Source organism: Bubalus kerabau, chromosome 7 (assembly GCF_029407905.1).
Source record: "Bubalus kerabau isolate K-KA32 ecotype Philippines breed swamp buffalo chromosome 7, PCC_UOA_SB_1v2, whole genome shotgun sequence".
Taxonomy (NCBI): domain Eukaryota; kingdom Metazoa; phylum Chordata; class Mammalia; order Artiodactyla; family Bovidae; genus Bubalus; species Bubalus kerabau.
The window spans coordinates 14,334,523-14,355,632 of NC_073630.1; the positions used below are offsets into that span (position 1 = coordinate 14,334,523).

The 21,110-nt window shown below is 36.2% G+C and overlaps 1 long non-coding RNA gene across 1 annotated transcript in view; it reads left to right on the forward strand.

Moving 5' to 3' along the window:
• The window catches only part of LOC129657473 (uncharacterized), a 32,999-nt gene extending 12,358 nt beyond the window's left edge, over nucleotides 1–20,641 (forward strand). Inside the window, exons 2-3 of the long non-coding RNA XR_008716755.1 lie at nucleotides 19,910–20,065; nucleotides 20,409–20,641. This is a non-coding gene — a long non-coding RNA (uncharacterized LOC129657473). The remainder of the gene's footprint in view (nucleotides 1–19,909; nucleotides 20,066–20,408) is intronic.
• The last annotated feature ends 469 nt before the right edge of the window (nucleotides 20,642–21,110 follow it).

The window sequence follows — 21,110 nt, forward strand, 5'->3', positions numbered from 1 at the left end:
CATGTTATCTTAACACAGAACAAGGAAACTTACATGTCCTCATGTGATCTTTTTACTTTTTTGGAGGTAAAATTTCATATAATTGGCCTTTCCCAAATATTTGAATCTTTTTTCTCTTTTTGCTTGTTTTAATGATTTTCTTGTGCTGTTCCCTTTTGAGTCAGTGCTGCTACCTCTAATCCAACCTTGATCGTTTCTCTTCAGATTAAGACTAGACTGCCTCTGGGGTTTGAGTGTCTCTTTTCTCCATTTGCAGTATTTCCTTATGTGATCAGGTCCAGTCTCAGGTCTTTAATTCGCTAAGGTTTGTTGATAACCTTTAAATGTCTGTCTCTTACTCAGAACTCTTTCTCTTAAGCTTCATTTCCACATGCTCACTTGGTCAACTTAACATCTCCACTTGGATTTTAATAGACAACTGAAACAGAACATAAATAGCTGCTTTTTTTTTTTTTTTTTTAAGAGTAATACTACATACCATGTCATAGAGTAAAACTGTTCCATGAGATGAATTACAGGCAGTTTGAAGCATGGGTCCCCAATCTTTGGGATCTAATGCCTGATGATTTGAGGTGGAGCTGATGTAATGGTAATAGAAATAAAATGCACAATAAATGTAACGTGCTTAAACCATCACAAAACCACCCCCTCACTCCAGTCTGTGGAAATATTGTCTTCCTCGAAATGAGCCCCTGGTGCCAAAATTGTTGGGGACCACTGCTTTGAAGTCAGTCACTGCTGTCTCTTCTTTAAGCGCATCTTACTCTAAAAGCAGAATATTTAGTCTCAAGAATGTACTAAACTTTAACATAGAAACAGTCTATTAGTATACGAACTATAGATTTTTGAACCCAGCAGGTTCTAGATTCAAGTTCTAGCTCATTTATTTCTAGCTGTATAATTGGTTAATTTACCTAATTCTTCTGATTCTCCATCTCTTCATCTGTAAAATGAGGTTAAAGGGAACTACCTAACAATAATTTCAAAGTTTAAAAATATTGTTCCTATTTTCTTATGAATAGAATCAACAGTGGCAAACATCAACAACTTTGGCCATTTTTGTTAGATTTCCTGTAAGATTGTCTAGCAAGTTATTACTAAAAATGGGACTTTAGAGTTGAATTTTCATAAGTCTATGACTTGTAGGTAGTCAGGGACTGATTGTGATACAGATCTTGATAGATGAAAGAAATTTTGATATTCTGCAGTCACTTACATCTAACACCTAAAAGTATTGCCATCCTTGTAAGGAAACACTTATTCACTGCTGTCTTGTTTACAGGTATCATGGAACCACTGTTCTCTCACCACTTATAAAATATTTTGTAGGCCACCCACCTAGAAATATATGTATGCAGCTCCCTAACATAGTTGTTTGTTCAGTATGTGAAATAGCACATAGCAGGAAAAAATTTTTCAGTGGATTTCTGTAAAATCCTCAGTTTTGCCAATTAAAACTGCTTATTTAGAAAAGAAGATAAAATTACAGGTGGATTAAGAGTTAATGAAACCATGAGATGCGAGATTTATGTTAAAAGGATACCTTTTTGCTACCTGAAATATGCCACAGGATGCATTCATTTTCTTTAGAAATGAAAACTATGTTATAGATCTAAATTGCATCATTTCAAATGACTTATCTACTTGAGTCAATTCTGATTGCCAAAATGAATTTTTTGCATCTCAAAGCAGAGGGAGTTTTTGTCTTAACCATAAAATTAGAATTTTTACTATGTAGAAGACAGATTAAATTAAATTATTTGTGAGCAAAATATATTTGAATTTTGAAAAGCATGCATAGTATTCACAGTATATATATATATTTTTTCATACAGATATTTCTTTGACCTGTGGTTTTACTTGCAGTACCATATACCAGTTCTCACACTTTTTTTTAAATTGTAATTGAAAGTAGTATTAAAAGAATCTAGAATTGTTATATGAGGAAAAATAAAGTTGAATCTGTTCCATTTCTAAAAATATCTGCACGTCTTCTCAGTGAATGTACTTTTCAAGAAGACAGCTTCTTATCCTTTTTTTATGTGCATCATTTCAGTTTTGGGAAAGTTTGAATTGCTGTGCAGTTTAAAAAGTCTCTTTTCTTAAACCAGTTATTTCTGTTCTTATCATAGCATTTAAGTTTGTAATATTAGGATATTCCTTCAATTAAATATGTGATATGGAGAAAGAGACTGAAACACAGGATATGAAGCTCTGGATAAGTACACAAATACATGGGGAAACAATGGAACAGTGGCAGACTTTAGTTTCTTCAGCTCCAAAATCACTGCAAATGGTGACTGCAGCCATGAAATTAAAAGATGTTTGATCCTTGAAAGAAAAGTTATGACAAACTCCAACAGTGTGTTAAAAAGCAGACATTACTTTGCCAACAAAAATAATTACTTTGTCAACAAAAGTAATGTCTCGTTTGACTCTTTTGAATCAAAGCTGTGGTTTTTCCAGTAGCTTTGTATGGTTATGAGAGTTGGATCATAAAGAAGGATGAGTGCCGAAGAATTGATACTTTCGAACTGTGGTGTTGGAGAAGACTCTTTAGAGTCCCTTGGACTGTGAGGAGAAGAGCCAGTCAATCCTAAAGGAACTCAATGCTGAATATTCACTGGAAGGACTGAAGCTGAAGCTCTAATATTTGAGGCCACCTGACTCGAAGAACTGACTCATTGGAAAAGACCCTGATGCTGGGAAAGATTGAAGGCAGGAGGAGAAGGGAATGACAGAGGATGAGATGGTTGGATGACATCACCAACTTGATGGGCATGAGTTTGAGCAAGCTCTGGAATTGGGTGTAGGACAGGGAAGCCTGGCGTGCTGCAATCCATGGGGTCACAAAGAGTTGGACATGACTGAGCAACTGAACAACAAAGTTAACAGAGTCAGTGTAAAAATATGAAAAAAATAAAAGAGTGCCACTTTTTGAATTTTTAAAAATAATGATAATATACACACACAATGTCATCTCACCGATTATTAAGTAGACAGTTTGATTAATATTCAAAATATCTCTTCAAGACTCTTCTTTCCATTTTGAGGAGTATACATAGAGATGGAATTTCTGGATCACATAATAATTGTAGGTTTATTTTTTGAGAACTGCCAGGCTGTTTTTCAAAACAGGTGAACCATTTTACATTCCCATGAGTTTTACTCAGGTGTTCCAATTTCTCTACATCCTTGCCAACACTTTTTATTTTATTTTATTTTTCAGTAGTAACCATCTTAAGGAGTTTGAGTTATTTCCTCATTGTTGTTTGATCTGAATTTTCCAGGCAGTAGTCCTGGAGTGGATTGCCATTTCCTTCTCCAGGGGATCTTCCCAACCCAGGGATCAAACCCAGGTCAACCACGTTGTAGACAGACGCTTTACTGTCTGAGCCACCAGGGAAATCCCTGAATTTTCCTAATGGTTAGTAGTGTTGAGAGTCTTTCCATGTATGTATTGGCCACTTGTCTATATTCTTTGGAGAAATGCCTGTTCAAGTGCTTTGTTGTGGTTATTGTTGTTTCATCACTAAGGAGTTTCCAACTCTTTTCCAACCCATACACTGTACTCCTCCAAGCTCATTTCTCAGTGGCATTTCCCAGGCAAGAGTAGTCGACTAGGTTGCCGTTTCCTTCTCCAGGGGACCTTCCTGACCCAGGGATCCAGCCTGAGACTTCTGCACTGGCAGGCAGGTTATTTGCCCAATTTTTAATCTAGTTGTTTTTTGTCAAGTTTTAGGAGTTCTGCGGTAGTGCGGTAGTTTGAGCATTATTTTGCATTGCCTTTCTTTGGGATTGGAATGAAAACTAACCTTTTCCAGTCCTGTGGCCACTGCTGAGTTTTCCAAATTTGCTGGCATATTGAGTGCAGCACTTTCACAGCATCATCTTTCGGGATTTGAAATAGCTCAACTGGAATTCCATCACCTCCACTAGCTTTGTTTGTAGTGATGCTTTCTAAGGCCCACTTGACTTCACATTCCAGGATGTCTGGCTCTAGGTCAGTGATCACACCATCATGATTATCTGGGTCATGAAGATCTTTTTTGTACAGTTCTTCTGTGTATTCTTGCCACCTCTTCTTAATATCTAATGCTTTTGTTAGGTCCATATCATTTCTGTCCTTTATCGAGCCCATCTTTGCATGAAAGCTTCCTTTGATATCTGTAATTTTCTTGAAGAGATCTCTAGTCTTTCCCATTCTGTTGTTTTCCTCTATTTCTTTGCATTGATCGTTGAGGAAGGCTTTCTTATCTCTTCTTGCTATTCTTTGGAATTCTGCATTCAGATGCTTATATCTTTCCTTTTCTCCTTTGCTTTTCACTTCTCTTCTTTTCACAGCTGTTTGTAAGGCCTCCCCAGACAGCCATTTTGTTTTTTTGTATTTCTTTTCCATGAGGAAGGTCTTGAGCCCTTTCTCCTGTACAGTGTCATGAACCTCACTCATCTCACACGCTAGTAAAGTAATGCTCAAAATTCTCCAAGCCAGGCTTCAGCAATATGTGAACCGTGAACTTCCAGATGTTCAAGCTGGTTTTAGAAAAGGCAGAGGAACCAGAGACCAAATTGCCAACATCCGCTGGATCATTGAAAAAGGAAGAGAGTTCCAGAAAAACATCTGCTTCTGCTTTATTGACCATGCTAAAGCCTTTGACTGTGTGGATCACAATAAACTGTGGAAAATTATGAAAGAGATGGTAATACCAGACCACCTGACCTGCCTCTTGAGAAACCTATAAGCAGGTCAGGAAGCAACAGTTAGAACTGGACATGGAACAACAGACTGGTTCCAAATAGGAAAAGGAGTACGTCAAGGCTATATATTGTCACCCTGCTTCTTTAACTTCTATGAAGAGTACATCATGAGAAACGCTGGACTGGAAGAAACACAAGCTGGAATCAAGATTGCGGGGAGAAATCTCAATAACCTCTGATATGCAGATGACACCACCCTTATGGCAGAAAGTGAAGAGGAATTAAAAAGCCTCTTGATGAAAGTGGAAGAGGAGAGTGAAAAAGTTGGCTTAAAACTCAACATTCAGAAAATGAAGATCATGGCATCTGTTCCCATCACTTCGTGGGAAATAGATGCAGAAACAGTGGAAACAGTGTCAGACTTTATTTTTCTGGGCTCCAAAATCACTGCAGATGGTGACTGCAGCCATGAAATTAAAAGACGCTTACTCATTGGAAGAAAAGTTATGACCAACCTAAATAGCATATTGAAAAGCAGAGACATTACTTTGCCAACAAAGGTCCATCTAGTCAAGGCTATGGTTTTTCCAGTAGTCATGTATGGATGTGAGAGCTGGACTGTGAAGAAAGCTGAGCACCGAAGAATTCATGCTTTTGAAGTGTGGTGTTGGAGAAGACTCTTGAGAGTCCCTTGGACTGCAAGGAGATCCAACCAGTCCATTCTAAAGGAGATCAGTCCTGGGTGTTCTTTGGAAGGAATGATGCTAAAGCTGAAACTCCAGTACTTTGGCCACCTCATGCGAAGAGTTGACTCATTGGAAAAGACCCTGATGCTGGGAGGGATTGGGGGCAGGAGGAGAAGGGGACGACAGAGGATGAGATGGCTGGATGGCATCACTGACTCGATGGACGTGAGTCTGAGTGAACTCCGGGGTTTGATGGACAGGGAGGCCTGGTGTGCTGCAATTCATGGGGTTGCAAAGAGTCGGACACAACTTAGTGACTGAACTGAACTGAACTGAACTGAGGAGTTCTGTTTCCCTTGCGGCTCAGCTGGTAAAGAATCTACCTGAAATGCTGGAGACCTAGGTTAGATTCTTGGATCCGGAAGATCCTTTGGAGAAGGGAAAGGCTACCTACTCTAGTATTCTGTCCTGGAGAATCCCATGGACTGTATAGTCCATGGGGTTGCAAAGAGTCCAACACGACTGAGAGACTTTCACTTCCCTAAATGTTTATCTGGATATTAATGTCAAATAAAACCACAAGTTGCAAATATTTTCTCCTAAAGTGAATCTCCATAAACAGTATAATTGGGTGATGATATTTTTAGCTGTTCTGCCAAACTCTGTATTTTGATTGGAGAGTTTATTTCATTTACATTTAAAGTAATTACTGATAAAGAGGAAATTCTGTCATTGCTATTTGTTTTCCATATGTCTTATAGCTTCATTATCTCTCATTTCCTGGATTACTGTTTTCTCTCTTGCTTGTGTTTTTGCAGTGAAACATTTCAATTATTTTCTCATTTCTGTTTGTGTATATCCTATAACTATTTTCTTTGTAGTAACCATGGGGATTCCATTTAATGTCCTAAAGTTCTAATACTTTAATTTGAGTTTATACTAATTAGCTTCAATGAGATACAAAACTCTGCCCCTTCACATGTTCATCCTCAGCCCTTTCAGATGCTAATGTCACAAAATTACATCTCTATACATTGTATGCCCTAAAATATGTACTAATTATTATTTAAATGGATTAGACTCTTAAATTATGTGGAAAGTAAAAGGTGCAATTGCAAACCAAAATTACAATTAATAATACTAGCTTTTAGGTTGATGGTTGTCTTTTAAATAAAATATTAATGTCTTCATTTCAGTTCAGTTCAGTTCAGTCACTCAGTTGTGTCCGACTCTTTGCAACCCCATAAATTGCAGCACGCCAGGCCTCCCTGGCCATCACCAACTCCCAGAGTTCACTCAAACTCACGTCCGTCAAGTTGGTGATGCCATCCATCCATCTCATCCTCTGTCATCCCCTTCTCCTCCTGCCCCCAATCCCTCCCAGCATCAGAGTCTTTTCCAATGAGTCAACTCTTCGCATGAGGTGGCCAAAGTACTGGAGTTTCAGCTTCAGCATCATTCCTTCCAAAGAACACCCAGGACTGATCTCCTTCAGAATGGACTGGTTGGATCTCCTTGCAGTCCAAGGGACTCTCAAGAGTCTTCTCCAACACCACAGTTCAAAAGCATCAATTCTTTGGCGCTCAGCCTTCTTCACAGTCCAACTCTCACATCCATACATGACTACTGGGAAAACCATAGCCTTGACTAAACGGACCTTTGTTGGCAAAGTAATGTCTCTGCTTTTTACTATGCTATCTAGGTTGGTCATAACCCTCCTTCCAAGAAGTAAGCATCTTTTAATTTCATGGCTGCAGTCACCATCTGCAGTGATTTTGGAGCCCCCAAAAATAAAGTCTGACACTGTTTCCTCATCTATTTCCCATGAAGTGATGGGACCGGATGCCATGATCTTCATTTTCTGAATGTTGATCTTTAAGCCAACCTTTTCACTCTCCTCTTTCACTTTCATCAAGAGGCTTTTTAGTTCCTCTTCACTTTCTGCCATAAGGGTGGTGTCATCTGCATATATGAGGTTATTGAGATCTCTCCCAGCAATCTTGATTCCAATTTGTGCTTCTTCCAGCCCAGAGTTTCTCATGATGTACTCTTCATAGAAGTTAAAGAAGCAGGGTGACAATATACAGCCTTGAAGTACTCCTTTTCCTATATGGAACCAGTCTGTTGTTCCATGTCCAGTTCTAACTGTTGCTTCCTGACCTGCTTATAGGTTTCTCAAGAGGCAGGTCAGGTGGTCTGGTATTCCCATCTCTTTCATAATTTTCCACAGTTTATTGTGATCCACACAGTCAAAGGTTTAGCATGGTCAATAAAGCAGAAGCAGATGTTTTTCTGGAACTCTCTTGCTTTTTCGATGTCTTACACCATGTAGAAAATTAAAAAAATGAAGTTATCTACTGTCATTACAATAGTACTGAATTTTATAATTGCTTATGTGCCACTTTTACTGAGATCTTTACTTTTTCATGTGGCTTCAAGTTTCTCTCTAATGTCCTTGTATTTTAACCTGCAGAACTCCATTTAGCATTTCTTGCAGAGCAGACTTAAAGACCATTGAATACCCTCAATGATTGTCTAGATGAGAAAACAGATTCCTGATGTTTTCTTCTTCATCTTCTGACTGTACTTTCTTTCAATAGTGCCATTTTTATTAAGAAAAATCCAGATGATCGACCTTTCAATATCTAGTATTCTTTAAAAATTACAAATGATTTTTATTGGAAGAACTTATTTGAAATGCTTACTCCTCAGAGACCAAAGTTAGATAGAAATGTGTAAGCTCTTCAGAGAAGATCTATATTCCAACAACAACAACAAAAGAGATTATTTTAAAGATTAGCCTCCTATTATGTTCCACATGTGAAAGTCAGATTATCTGTTCCTTAAGCACTATGGATTTTCTTTTCTCCCATAGACGTTTGGAAAACATACAGCCAAGTCAGACATTTAGGTGGAAGAATTATCAGTTTAAATGTGCTTTGGGTTTCTGGGTAACTTTATAAAAACCTCAAATGAAATGTGAATTCAACTGTCATTGGCTGAAAAAAAGAACTTGTGTTAGAATGAAGAGTCTCTACATGAGTTTGACTTAGCTCACAATGTAATGGAATGCCACATTCCAACACAAATACTCTCCTCTGAAATGGTGGAGATCATCATCAAAAATTTATCTGCTTGGTCTGTGACTTACCCTTCTCATTTTAAGTCATTCTATTATAATATGTTGAGGAAAACTGAGAATTCAAAAGTATCTGTATTGTAAAAATATGTCTTATATTACAATATGCCTTCAAGTATTTATGTAGAATAATTTTTAATTATGAGTGGAGTTTTATCTCCTTCCAGTTTTTCTTCATATACTACATCATAACTAATTCTGATGTTATCTAGATAATATCCTCTTTGAACTTGATTATCTATCTTTAAAAAAGAATGGTGTTTACCTTTAAACTAGATAATTATAGTGGGTGATTTGGGAGTTAATAGTGTAATGTACTTGGGAACAAAATACTAAGTAAGCATTAGACACTGGGAGATAATAAACCAGTTAGTTTCTATACCTGGTCAAAATTTTAATGTTACAGACCTACATACATTAGTAAAGGTCTTTTCTATATAAAGTCAATGACTTGGGCTTTGTACTTTTAGGATTGTTAGTCATTAAAGTAGAAAAATTTCTAACGTCTTAAAAAGTTAAAGGCTAGAGATTTGTTATGAACCCTGAATTTAAGAATATATCAAAGTGTATATGTTACTGGAACTCACTTAATATTATTCTAAAGTAACTGCAAAAATTGTCATTTAACATGTTTAGAAAATTTACCCCAACTTGTTTCCTTGTATATTTTAGATAATTATCCCAAAATCAAACTTAAAGTTTTTGGGGAAATGTGTTAATTATTGAGTTAAACTTATCTTTAAATGGTATAGTTTAATTTATTGGGGTAAATATTATATCTACAAAAATTATGCAAAAATACTATTTAAAAACTTTCTTAAATTAGACCTAGTTATTAAACATTTATTGAACAAAATGATTAAAACCTATTTGAGAGTTTTAACATTCATATAAAATTTCATTTTTATAATTATGAAAATAAGAATATATATGTAACTTGGTAATATAGAAGTTTATTATAATGAATATATTGTTATATATTAGGCTTATAGTTTTCTAGAGATTTTGCCTTGAAAATGAGACCTGTGAATTCTGCCACAGTCATTAGTAGCATTAGGTCTCTGGAAAGTTACTTGCCCTGAATTTCATTTCCATCAAAGGATTTTTACGAAAATTAAATCGTATGATGTCGTAATAATAATAATAATCATATTATTATTACTAATAAATGTTAATTATTTTCATTGTTATTTCAATTATTATAAACTTGAGAGTAGCACAACAGATTATTTTTAATTCAGAATAATATTTGCTAATTGTCATGACTTTTATATGTATCTAACACATCCTTCGGAGAAGGCAATGGCACCCCACTCCAGTACTCTAGCCTGGAAAATCCATGGACGGAGGAGCCTGGTAGGCTGCAGTCCATGCGGTTGCTAAGGGTCAGACACAACTGAGGGACTTCACTTTCACTTTTCTCTTTCATGCATTGGAGAAGGAAATGGCAACCCACTCAGTATACTTGCCTGGATAATCCCAGGGACAATGGAACCTGGTGGGCTGCCATATGGGGTCTCACAGAGTCGGACACAAGTGAAGCGACTTAGCAGCAGCAACACATCCTTTAGACTATTAAGAGTTTTTATTTTGATTTACTTCCTTATTCAGAGTACTTGTGAAGGATCAGATAATGTGAACTGAGGAAAATATACCTCTGAATGAAAGGAAAAGTACAATTGAAAAACTCTGCTGCTGCTGCTGCTGCTGCTAAGTCGCTTCAGTCCTGTCCGACTCTGTGCGACTCCACAGACGGCAGCCCACCAGGCTCCCCCGTCCCTGGGATTCTCCAGGCAAGAACACCGGAGTGGGTTGCCATTTCCTTCTCCAATGCATGAGAGTGAAAAGTGAAAGTGAAGTCGCTCAGTCATGTCCGACTCTTAGCGACCCCATGGACTGCAGCCTACCAGGCTCCTCCACCCATGGGATTTTCTAGGCAAGAGTACTGGAGTGGGGTGCCATTGCCTTCTCCTCTAAAAACTCTACTTCCTGTCAAAGAAGACATTAAATTAAAACATATTTGTAAAATTTATGTTGAATAAGAGACTGCTGAAAATACTTGTTATACAGAATTGATTCATGGAGGGTATTTCAGTGTAACTGATATTATCGAGGCAGGTTTTATATATATACTCTCATACATACTCTCACATACATAAACATACCACACACACACAATACCTTCATTTTAATAATGGCCCTATTGAAATAGCTGTTTCTTTCTATGCTCAGATGAAGATGCCAGTAGTATACAAAATGCTGAGTTCATTTGGTCACAATTCTGCTGAATTTTCCTCTTGTCTAATTGTATTGAACATGTTCAACCTATTTTCCTTCTTGTGAAGAATGAAATAAAGGAGAAATTGGGTTTTTACAATATTTATGTCTTTATTACTTGTCCCTTTGAATACATGCACAGTTTCCACTGGAGTTAGTGGAAATATCATGCTACTACTACTAAGTCGCTTCACTTGTGTCCAACTCTTTGCAATTCCATGAACGGTAGCCCACCAGGCTCCTCTGTCCATGGAATTCTCCAGGCAAGAATACCAGAGGGGGCTGCCATTTCCTTCTCCAGAGGATCTCCCCAACCCAAGGATCAAACCTGCATCTCTCGAGGCTCCTGCTTTACAGCCAGGTTCTTTACCACTGAGCCACCAGGGGAAGCGCACAAATATCATGAGTAGATGCAAAAACATTATAGATCTCTCTCTTGATTTGAGTATCTGTACACAGTGAAACTAACGTGCATGCACAGTGCACTGTTAGAATTAAATGTGAAAACCTACTCGTGAATAGTAACGTCTAAAACAGTGAGGATAGATGATGACTTAACAATTCTGAATAGCTTTCAAGAACTGTAAATCCTACTGTGACCCGTGAATTGTCTCAAAGCAGAGAGTTGTGCCTTTAAAAAAAAGTTTAATCTCCAAAGTGAATTTGCTAAAGCATCTAAGGCAAAGGGGAATACGTTTTATGTGAAAAGTCTGATGTTCAGGTTTTTACTATAATTCTTCAATTTTAAATGCTCCATGGTGTAAACAGATACATTGTGCTAATTTCCAGGCTAATAATCATTATCAAATAAATATGAATGTGTGTATATATACATGTGTATGTATATACATATATATATATATTCACTGATACTACTAGTTATTGAGCATATATATAATATATATAATAGATCTAGTCATTATCACACATACGTATTTATGAATGTCATAGTGGATCATAATGTGTGCCATTGTATGTTCAGGTTTTTACTATGATTCTTCCATTTTAAATACTTCACAGTATAGAGTAAATGAATATGTGATGCTAATTGCCAGTTAGTACTCATTATCAAATATATATGTATGTGTGTATATATTGAGATATATATATTCATTGGTATAACTAATTACTGAGTATATACTAATATATATAGTAGTTCTAGATATTATCACATATGTATATAGGAATGGCATAATGGATTATATATGTAATATATATATATGTACATACATGGAATAAGATCATAGCATAATATGGAAGAAATAGCTCCAAACTTGAAACCAGAAAAGCAATATTCCTACTCCATTCCTTCTGATTTTTGACTGTGAAACTTTGGTTAAAAAACTTAAAAATTTTCAGTACAATTTCTGAAAAATGAGAAAGTTTTTTTTTACTGAAAAAATGAAAGCTTTATCATTCTTAAAATTTATTTCAGCCACAAGTCTATGAAATCCACAATTGCTGTTTTTGTTATCTTATGAAGGCATTTTGATTCTGCTATGGTCTGATGCAACATGTAATGGATTTCAGCTGTCCTGTCAGCAAATCATTTGTGAAGAAACTCAGTGGCTTGACTTTGATGATTATCTCTGTGTTAATACGTGTTGATACTTTCTTCTTTTCAATTTTTAGAATTGCCAAAAGGTATTTGGTATGTTTTGTTGTTCAGTCGCTCAGTCATGTCCGACTATTTGCGACTCTGTGGACTGCAGCACGCCAGGCTTCCCTGTCCTTCACTCTCTCCCGGAGTTTGCTCAAACTAGTGTCTATTGAGTCAGGGATGCCATCCAACCATCTCATCCTCAGTCGTCCCCTTCTCCTCCTTTCCTCAGTCTTTCCCAGCATCAGGGTCTTTTCTAATGAATTAGCTCTTTGCTTCAGGTGGCCAAAGTAATGAGGCTTCAACTTCAGCATCAATCCTTCCAATGAATATTGAGGGTTGCTTTCCTTTAAAATTGATTGACTGGTGTGATCTCCTTGCAGTCCAAGTGACTCTCAAGTGTCTTCTCCAGCACCACAGTTCGAAAGCATCAGTTCTTCAGCACTTAGCCTCCTTTCTGATCCAGTTCTCACATCCATATATGACTACTGGAAAAACCATAGCTTTGACTGTGTTATTTTTATAAAATTAGATATGCAGATCTTCCAATACTTTTATCAACTCTGTATAGGGAAAAATTCCTTCCGTTATCGACTTGCTGTATCTTTTGACCCCAGCTGTGTCCTTTCCTTGCCTAGTGCTGCTCCCACCAATTGAATGAGAACAGGTTTGGCAAAGCAGAACAGAAGCTTTTTTCCTTTATCAAGGAATGGGAAAGGGACAACTCTAAGAACTTTTCTTCCAGGGTAAGGCAAGTGCGAAATTTTTAAGGGTTATGGGGTGGGTATGCCATCAGAACCTGTGGAAAATGGCAGTAAGTTTCCAGAAATGTCCAAAGCAGGCACAGTCCTTTGGGCTCCTTCACTCAGGATGCTAATTGTGCTACTCAAGTCCAGCTCCTCCCTTTGGGCAGAGATTCTAGCATGGTAATGAAGCAAAGGCAACTTTCAGACATTGGGGGTCTCTTCAGCTCAGGTGCTGCCCTGGTGGTCAGGCTAGAACTGGTTCGGGCAGTAGACTGTTGCTATCTTGGACCTTTCTACTTGAGCTGATTCTGCAGTTTTGCTTCTGCAATGTGACTTCTGCCTCAGCAAACAGAGAAGTGGGCATGAGTAATGGATTGTGGTGTGGAAAAGGAAGAAAGTAGGTTAGCCTCCGTACAGGTATGGGTCTCTTTCTCGTGACACTTCAGTATGTGTCTGTCTGTCTGCTAAGTCATGTCCGACTCTTTGTGACGCCATGGACTGTATCCTGCCAGGCTCCTATATCCATGGAATTTTCCAGAAAAAAAAAAAACAAAACAAAACTGGAGTGGGTTGCCATTTCCTACTCCAGGGGATCTTCTTGACCCAAGGACTGAACCCGTATCTCTTCTTGTGTTGGCAGACAGATTCTTTATCATTGCACCACCTGGAAAACCCCTTCAATATCTGTGGCAAAACCTTTCTCAGTATTTTTAGAGGAAATTCAGGGATAAATGAAGAAACATTTTTTGCTCTACTACCTTCCCAGCTAAACAGCATTTCCTCTACTTGCCAGCTATATGTATAAAATGAAGATTTTATATATTGAAACTAAAAATAAAAGTATGTGATTTATACTTGCTAAATAATTTGGGTCTTCTGGAGTCATGATAATACTTGTGATAATAAATTCACATACAGGTACATTTGCAATTGTTTTTGTTCTAATTTAGAATTAGTTGTAACTACATTTTTATTCTTTTATTTGAAGTTGAATTTTTAATTTTATTTTTAATTGAAGTGTAGTTGATTTACAGTATTCTGTCCATCTCTTTTGTACAGCAAAATGATTCACTTATATACATATAGACAAGGAAATATTTTTTATTCTTTTCCATTATTGTTTATCATAGATATTGAATATAGTTCCCTCTGCTGTGGAGTAGATCCTTGTTGTTTATCCATCCTATTTGAATTAGAATTTAGGTGTCCTGTTTTACAAGATCATGCCTAACTAATACGAGGAAAGTTTAAACTATTATTTTTTGTTGAATATCTAATATACTCAGGCTCCATTATAAATGCTCTAACAATAAAAATAGTTTCTATGGCCCAGGAAATTTATTTTGCTAAGGAGAAAAGGCATATACCCATGACTGAGACAATATCATGAATAGAGATATGAAGGTATAAATGCTTAAAATGTTTTTGAGAGTTATGGAGGTGGTCAGATTAGTAAATTCTTATAAATATTTTATTTAACAAGCGTGTTTGTGAATGTGAATTTGTGTAAAATTATGTTTTTGTTATACACATGATCCTTTACAACAGTTAAAAAATTAAGACCTCAACATGTTTTTAATACTGCTGTAAGCCATAATTATTTTCTTTTCTAAGATATAAGAAGACAGGGATGATCTATTTTGTATTTAAAAACTTGTATGTAGAGTACATGTCACTCTCTTTCTGTAAGGAAAAGTAAAGACCATATTTTCTCTCTCATGGAAGTAGAAGATCATCAGTCCCTAATAGTGGAAATGATTATAATTACAGTTTAGTCATTAGGAATCTTTAGGAGATGTTCCTTCTCTGCCTGTTGCTTGGTTATTCTTCCCTCCAGTTTGGCCAGCATAAAATATAAATAGACTGTGATTTGTTGATCACATACTGTGCATGTGTGTATGTGTACATGTGTGTGTGTAAATGGTGGAAGAATTATTTCATCATGACAATAAGTTGGATCTGGCTTTCTCCTCCATGTTTTAAAATAAAACTGACAGTTAAAACATGCTAATAAAAATAGCTGGGAAAGAAATAGATGCTGTATCATCATGTACGCTATATAGTTGTGAATGTTTGGGAAACTTTAATTTCAAAAATGACCTTTGATGTTCAATTAGACTGGAGATATGCATTTATTAATACAAAAGATAGAGATGATATAACTATACTATTGGAAGTGCATGGCATACATAAAAAAGGACTGTCTTTCCTGAGATTCTTCATGTGGAAATTACCAGGTTGTCTTCAGAATAGTTGTGCTTGATATAAAATGCTGCATTTACTTTGTGATAAAAAGCCAAACTTAAAATGAGATTTTATAGCTGATGAAAAAAGTAAATAAATAAATAAGTGGATTTGAAATGTTGACTAAGATTTCCTGTTCTTTGCTTATGCTGTCTGTGAGCAGTAAGATAAACTGTTTGTTTTGTCTACTTCCTTTCTGTTTGCTGAAAGATGAACTGCTTCTTTTGTGCATTTCATTTCAGTATATCTTAATTCAGAACAGAATTGACTAATTTGCTATCATTTTGGCAAATTTCTGCCATTTATTAAGCCAGGTTTAATGTTTAAAGCAATTTTAAGTGTTCTGTCAGGCAATAGTAAAATGCTTCCATTAAAAATGTATTACCAATACTCATCAGAAGTCAATAATGATACTTTCTATAAAACAAGATTGATTAGAAACTCTTCTTTTAAAAAATCCGTTTGGTATTCATGACAAATTAAACACCTCTGTATAAATATACATCACTTCTTTGTGAATAGGCATTTAGATTATCTGATTTAAAATGAATTGGATATTTCAGCTCTAGATATAGCACCCTTATATCACACTTCCTAACAAACGACTTAAAAAAACTTTATATCCCAGTATGATAATATTATATTTCAGTGTAATTATTAACTAATTTAATCTGCTGCTGCTGCTGCTAAGTCACTTCAGTCGTGTCCGACTCTGTGCAACCCCATAGACGGAAGCCCACCAGGCTCCCCCGTCCCTGGGATTCTCCAGGCAAGAACACTGGAGTGGGTTGCCATTTCCTTCTCCAATGCATGAAAGTGAAAAGTGAAAGTGAAGTCGCTCAGTCGTGTCCAACTCTTAGCAACCCCATGGACTGCAGCCTACCAGGCTCCTCCATCCATGGGATTTTCCAGGCAAGAGTACTGGAGTGGGGTGCCATTGCCTTCTCTGTAATTTAATCTAGATTCTCATAAATATTATCACAAATTGAAAGTCTTTATAAATGTAGATTAAAGTTATCAGGATAAATTAAATTTTATTGCCTAAATATTTTCATTAAAAACTTAGCTATATAAAGTAAACTTCTAATTCAGAGGCAACAAGATAAGTTTAAAATTAATGTGTATTATATAAATTGATTATATCAATAAAACTAATAATATTCTGAGTATAAGGTATATAATAATATAATTCCAAAATAATTTTATATAAATTAAAAAATTCTTCACCCTTTTCTTATGTTCTTATCCATGGCAGGTATTCAGAATGTATAGGATATGGAAAGGAAAGGTTTAAATAGGCTGGTCAAAGTTGTCAGTGAATCCATGCAAATATAGAAGAGCAGTGGTAAGAAAAATCCAAGCACACAGTAAGCCTGTTAGACATTTTGCCTTCTCTAGCAGAAATTAATGATTGCTTTACCACGATGAAGCCACTTAGGGTGGGGAGGTCAAAAGTAACCTGCCAGATTTGTCAGAAATGAACATAGTTTCACATTTGCTGTATCATGTATTGTGTCTTATAATGCATGCTAAATATCATGATTGGTCTTTTCTTAGAAGATTCGAGTGCTTCAGCTACAGAATATTAAATCAACAAAATTGGAAGATGTAAAGTGTGTCTGCTTTTATTGATATGTATATGTGTCTTTGTGTGCATGTATGTGAATATATATGCATATCTGTGTCTGCATATAGTGTGTTTATCTCTTCATATATGTGTGTAGTATCTGTATTCTATTAATATATATGGAAAAAGGTCATTTTTATATATACACTTTTTTCACACACTGTAATGCATATTATAGTCAAGAAATATATATTATGCATATATAGATAGGATGTACATATGTTCATAGTTATCCCTATATCATGTTATTGTCCTTTAGGTGTACATCTTTCTTTATCAGGAGGGAATTCATTAAGTTCAGTTCAGTCACTCAGTCGTGTCTGACTCTTTGTGACCCCATGAATTGCAGCACGCCAGGCCTCGCTGTCCATCACCAACTCCTGGACATTACCCAAACTCATGTCCATCGAGTCGGTGATGCCATCCAGCCATCTCATCCTCTGTGGTCCCCTTCTTCTCCTGCCCCCAATCTCTCCCAGCATCAGGGTCTTTTCCAATGAGTCACTTCTTCGCATGAGGTGGCCAAAGTATTGGAGTTTCAGCTTCAGCATCATTCCTTCCAATGAACACCCAGGACTGATCTCCTTCAGAATGGACTGGTTGGATCTCCTTGCAATCCAAGGGACTCAAGAGTCTTCTCCAACACCACAGTTCAAAAGCATCAATTCTTTGGCGCTCAGCCTTCTTCACAGTCCAACTCTCACATCCATACATGACCACGGGAAAAACCATAGCCTTGACTAGACGGACCTTTGTTGGCAAAGTAATGTCTCTGCTTTTCCATATGCTGTCTAGGTTGGTCATAACTTTCCTTCCAAGGAGTATGCCTCTCTTAATTTCATGGCTGCAATCACCATCTGCAGTGATTTTGGAGCCCCAAAAAATAAAGTCTGACACTGTTTCCACTGTTTCCCCATCTGTTTCCCATGAAGTGATGGGACCAGATGCCATGACCTTAGTTTTCTGAATGTTGAGCTTTAAGCCAACTTTTTCACTCTCCTCTTTTCACTTTCATCAAGAGGCTTTTTAGTTCCTCTTCACTTTCTGCCATAAGGGTGGTGTCATCTGTTTTCCCGGCAATCTTGATCCAGCTTGTCCTTCTTCCAGCCCTGTGTTTCTCATAATGTACTCTGCATATAAGTTAAATAAGCAGGGTGGCAATATACCGCCCTGATGTGCTCCTTTTCCTATTTGGAACCAGTCTGTTGTTCCATGTCCAGTTCTAACTGTTGCTTCCTGACCTGTATACAGGTTTCTCGAGAGGCAGATCAGGTGGTCTGGTATTCCCATCTCTTTCAGAATTTTCCACAGTTTATTGTGATCCACACAGTCAAAGGCTTTGGCATAGTCAATAAAGCAGAAAGAGATGTTTTTCTGGAACTCTCTTGCTTTTTTGATAATCCAGCGGATGTTGGCAATTTGGTCTCTGGTTCCTCTGCCTTTTCTAAAACCAGCTTGAACATCTGGAAGTTTGTGGTTCACATATTCCTGAAGCCTGGGTTGGAGAATTTTGAGCATTGCTTTCCTCGCGTGTGGGATGAGTGCAATTGTGCAGAAGTTTGAGCATCTTTGGCATTGCCTTTCTTTGGGAATGGAATGATAACTGACCTTTTCCTAGGTTTATTGAAAAATGCAAAAAGTATGTTGACCCAATTATTTGTGATTAAAAAGTAAATTAATAAAAAATGTGTGCCTGCTTAGAACTGGAGGAGTCAATATGCATGATCATATGGGAAAGAATCTCCAAATATGCTATAAAGTGAGAATCCCCATTAAATACTTTCAATCCTTTTGGGTATAATCCTAGAAGACAGTATCCCATATTGACACAGAGCAAGAATGTTGGAGTCAAGGAGGAAAAGGCTCTGGCCATTGTTGTGTGAACTTAGTCATATTTCTTGCCTGGAATCCTAATTTTTAAAAAACATTATTTGTATATAGTACTATTTGAAAAGGGGACGACAGAGGATTAGATGGTTGGTTGGCATTACGGACTCCACGGAAATGAGTTTGAGCAAGCTCTGGGAGTTGGTGAGGGTAGGGAAGCCTGGTGTGCTGCAGTCCAGGGGGTCGCAAAGAGTCAGACATGACTGAGCAACTTAACTGACCTGAATTATTTTAAGAATTATATTAGATACTGTAGTGTGAAAAAATTAATAGAAAATGTTAAGCTCTGTTTGGATTAAATTACAGTATTTAGAAAAAGATTCCAGTGTTTATTAAGACATATTTAGTTACCACAGTTTACTTACATTTTGCATGCATAGCATCATTTAATATAGTTAATAAACCTTACAGATGGATATTATTTTTATTATTAGGTTTTATAGATGATGAATGTGTTTAGAGTTTGAATCCCTTGCTCAAGGTCAGACTAACTAATGTGAGAGTCAGGATTTGAAAAGATATGGAAAGTCTTGTTCAAGAAAGAAGGAAGATAATAAGTAAAAAGAAAAATAATAAATGAATATCATGATCGAAATTTGATTCCTATTGACTTCATGAATGGACTCTCAGAATATTTTCTTATTTTTCTCCTGTTATTCAGAAAAAAACCCTTCAAGCTATGAATTCCTAGAGATCTTAGTACATGAGGCATTCAGTGCATTTAACCACTTTGTTTTGCAAAGGCTTTTTGTACTTCTTATGCCTTCCCAGTGCTCTCCCAGCAAAACACTCTGATGTGCTATTCATCATTTCCATTTGGAAGAAGTAACTACATTCCTGCTTAGCTGTCACACTGCTTCCAGTACAGTGTGTTTCAGTAATAAATAAAGTGCATGCTTTAAGTGAAAGTATACGTTTTCCGATACATAAGTCTCTTTGGCATAATTCTGGAGGGCATGAGAGAATATTTATGTTATTGTTTAATGGCGACTCACTTCTTTCTAGGAGCAATTTTTGATGAATCTGCCAAAAAGGATGATGAGGTATTTCGCACAGCAGTTGGTGACCTCAACCAGAATGAGGAGATCTTACAGACTGAGAAAATCACATTTTCGGTGACATTTGTTGATGGCAACAACCCTTTTCAAGCAGTTCAGGAAGGTAAGGTCTCTCAGCACTCTACATTTTATTTTATTTATTTATTTTTTTTTTGTTCAATTCAAATGGCGATGAAATTAAATTTTTAAAAGCCATTAAACATGAACATCATTTTTGCATCTTTGCTGCATTGCTTTTCTTTTAGGGTGTTATTTGGTAGATTTTAATCCTGTATTCTACTTCTGAAAGAGCAGTGAGTGGAAAGTTATTGTTTTAATTGAAATATATGAAAATGGTCATAAATATTTACAATAAAAACTTTGCAACATTTTATGACTTTAGTGTAATTGAAGCATTCCTTAAAAATATGACTTTCTGTCTGAAGTTTTACTTTGTTTTCTTTGAGATAACTGCTGTCTTGAGTGATGTCACAACTGGAGATGACATTTAAGGTGTATTCATGACAGAAGTATTGCTAGAAGGAAAACTTTTAGACAGTACATACAAATCAAAGATTTTGTACTGGAATCTACGCTGACCTATGCTATACATTTTTCACTCTCTACAGTGTGCCAAATTTTAAAGCACTTTTCTCCATTCTCTGTGTAAACTTGAGTGAATTAAAATTTTTCATAGGTACAAAGTCATACAAATACAAATTATTTTTATTATGCTAGAATGATCCTTTGTAAGAATGAAGGATTTTAATAGTGAAAGATCTTACACTAATAAAATTCTAGTTTTGATGCTATTATTGTAATGCAATATTTAGTCTTTTGATTGGCAAAGTAGTGATTATTCATGAAGTTATTTGTTGTTAATCTGTTTTATATTTTATTGTGATTATATATTTAGTAAAGATACTAATATGAAATTAATTTAGTTAAATGAAGCATTTCTTTGATTAAAAACTTAGAGAAATTGGCAGAAGAAAATATGGACAAGATATAACTATAGTAAAATTTGGTAGAAGACTTTTTAAAGAAAAGTATTGAAGGGATAAAGAAGATAAATGTTTTTAATTTAATGTATTTACATGATATACAAGTAAGTTTTATTGGAATGTGTTTTTGATCAGTGGCATTGGCTAAAGCTGATTTAAAGCTTA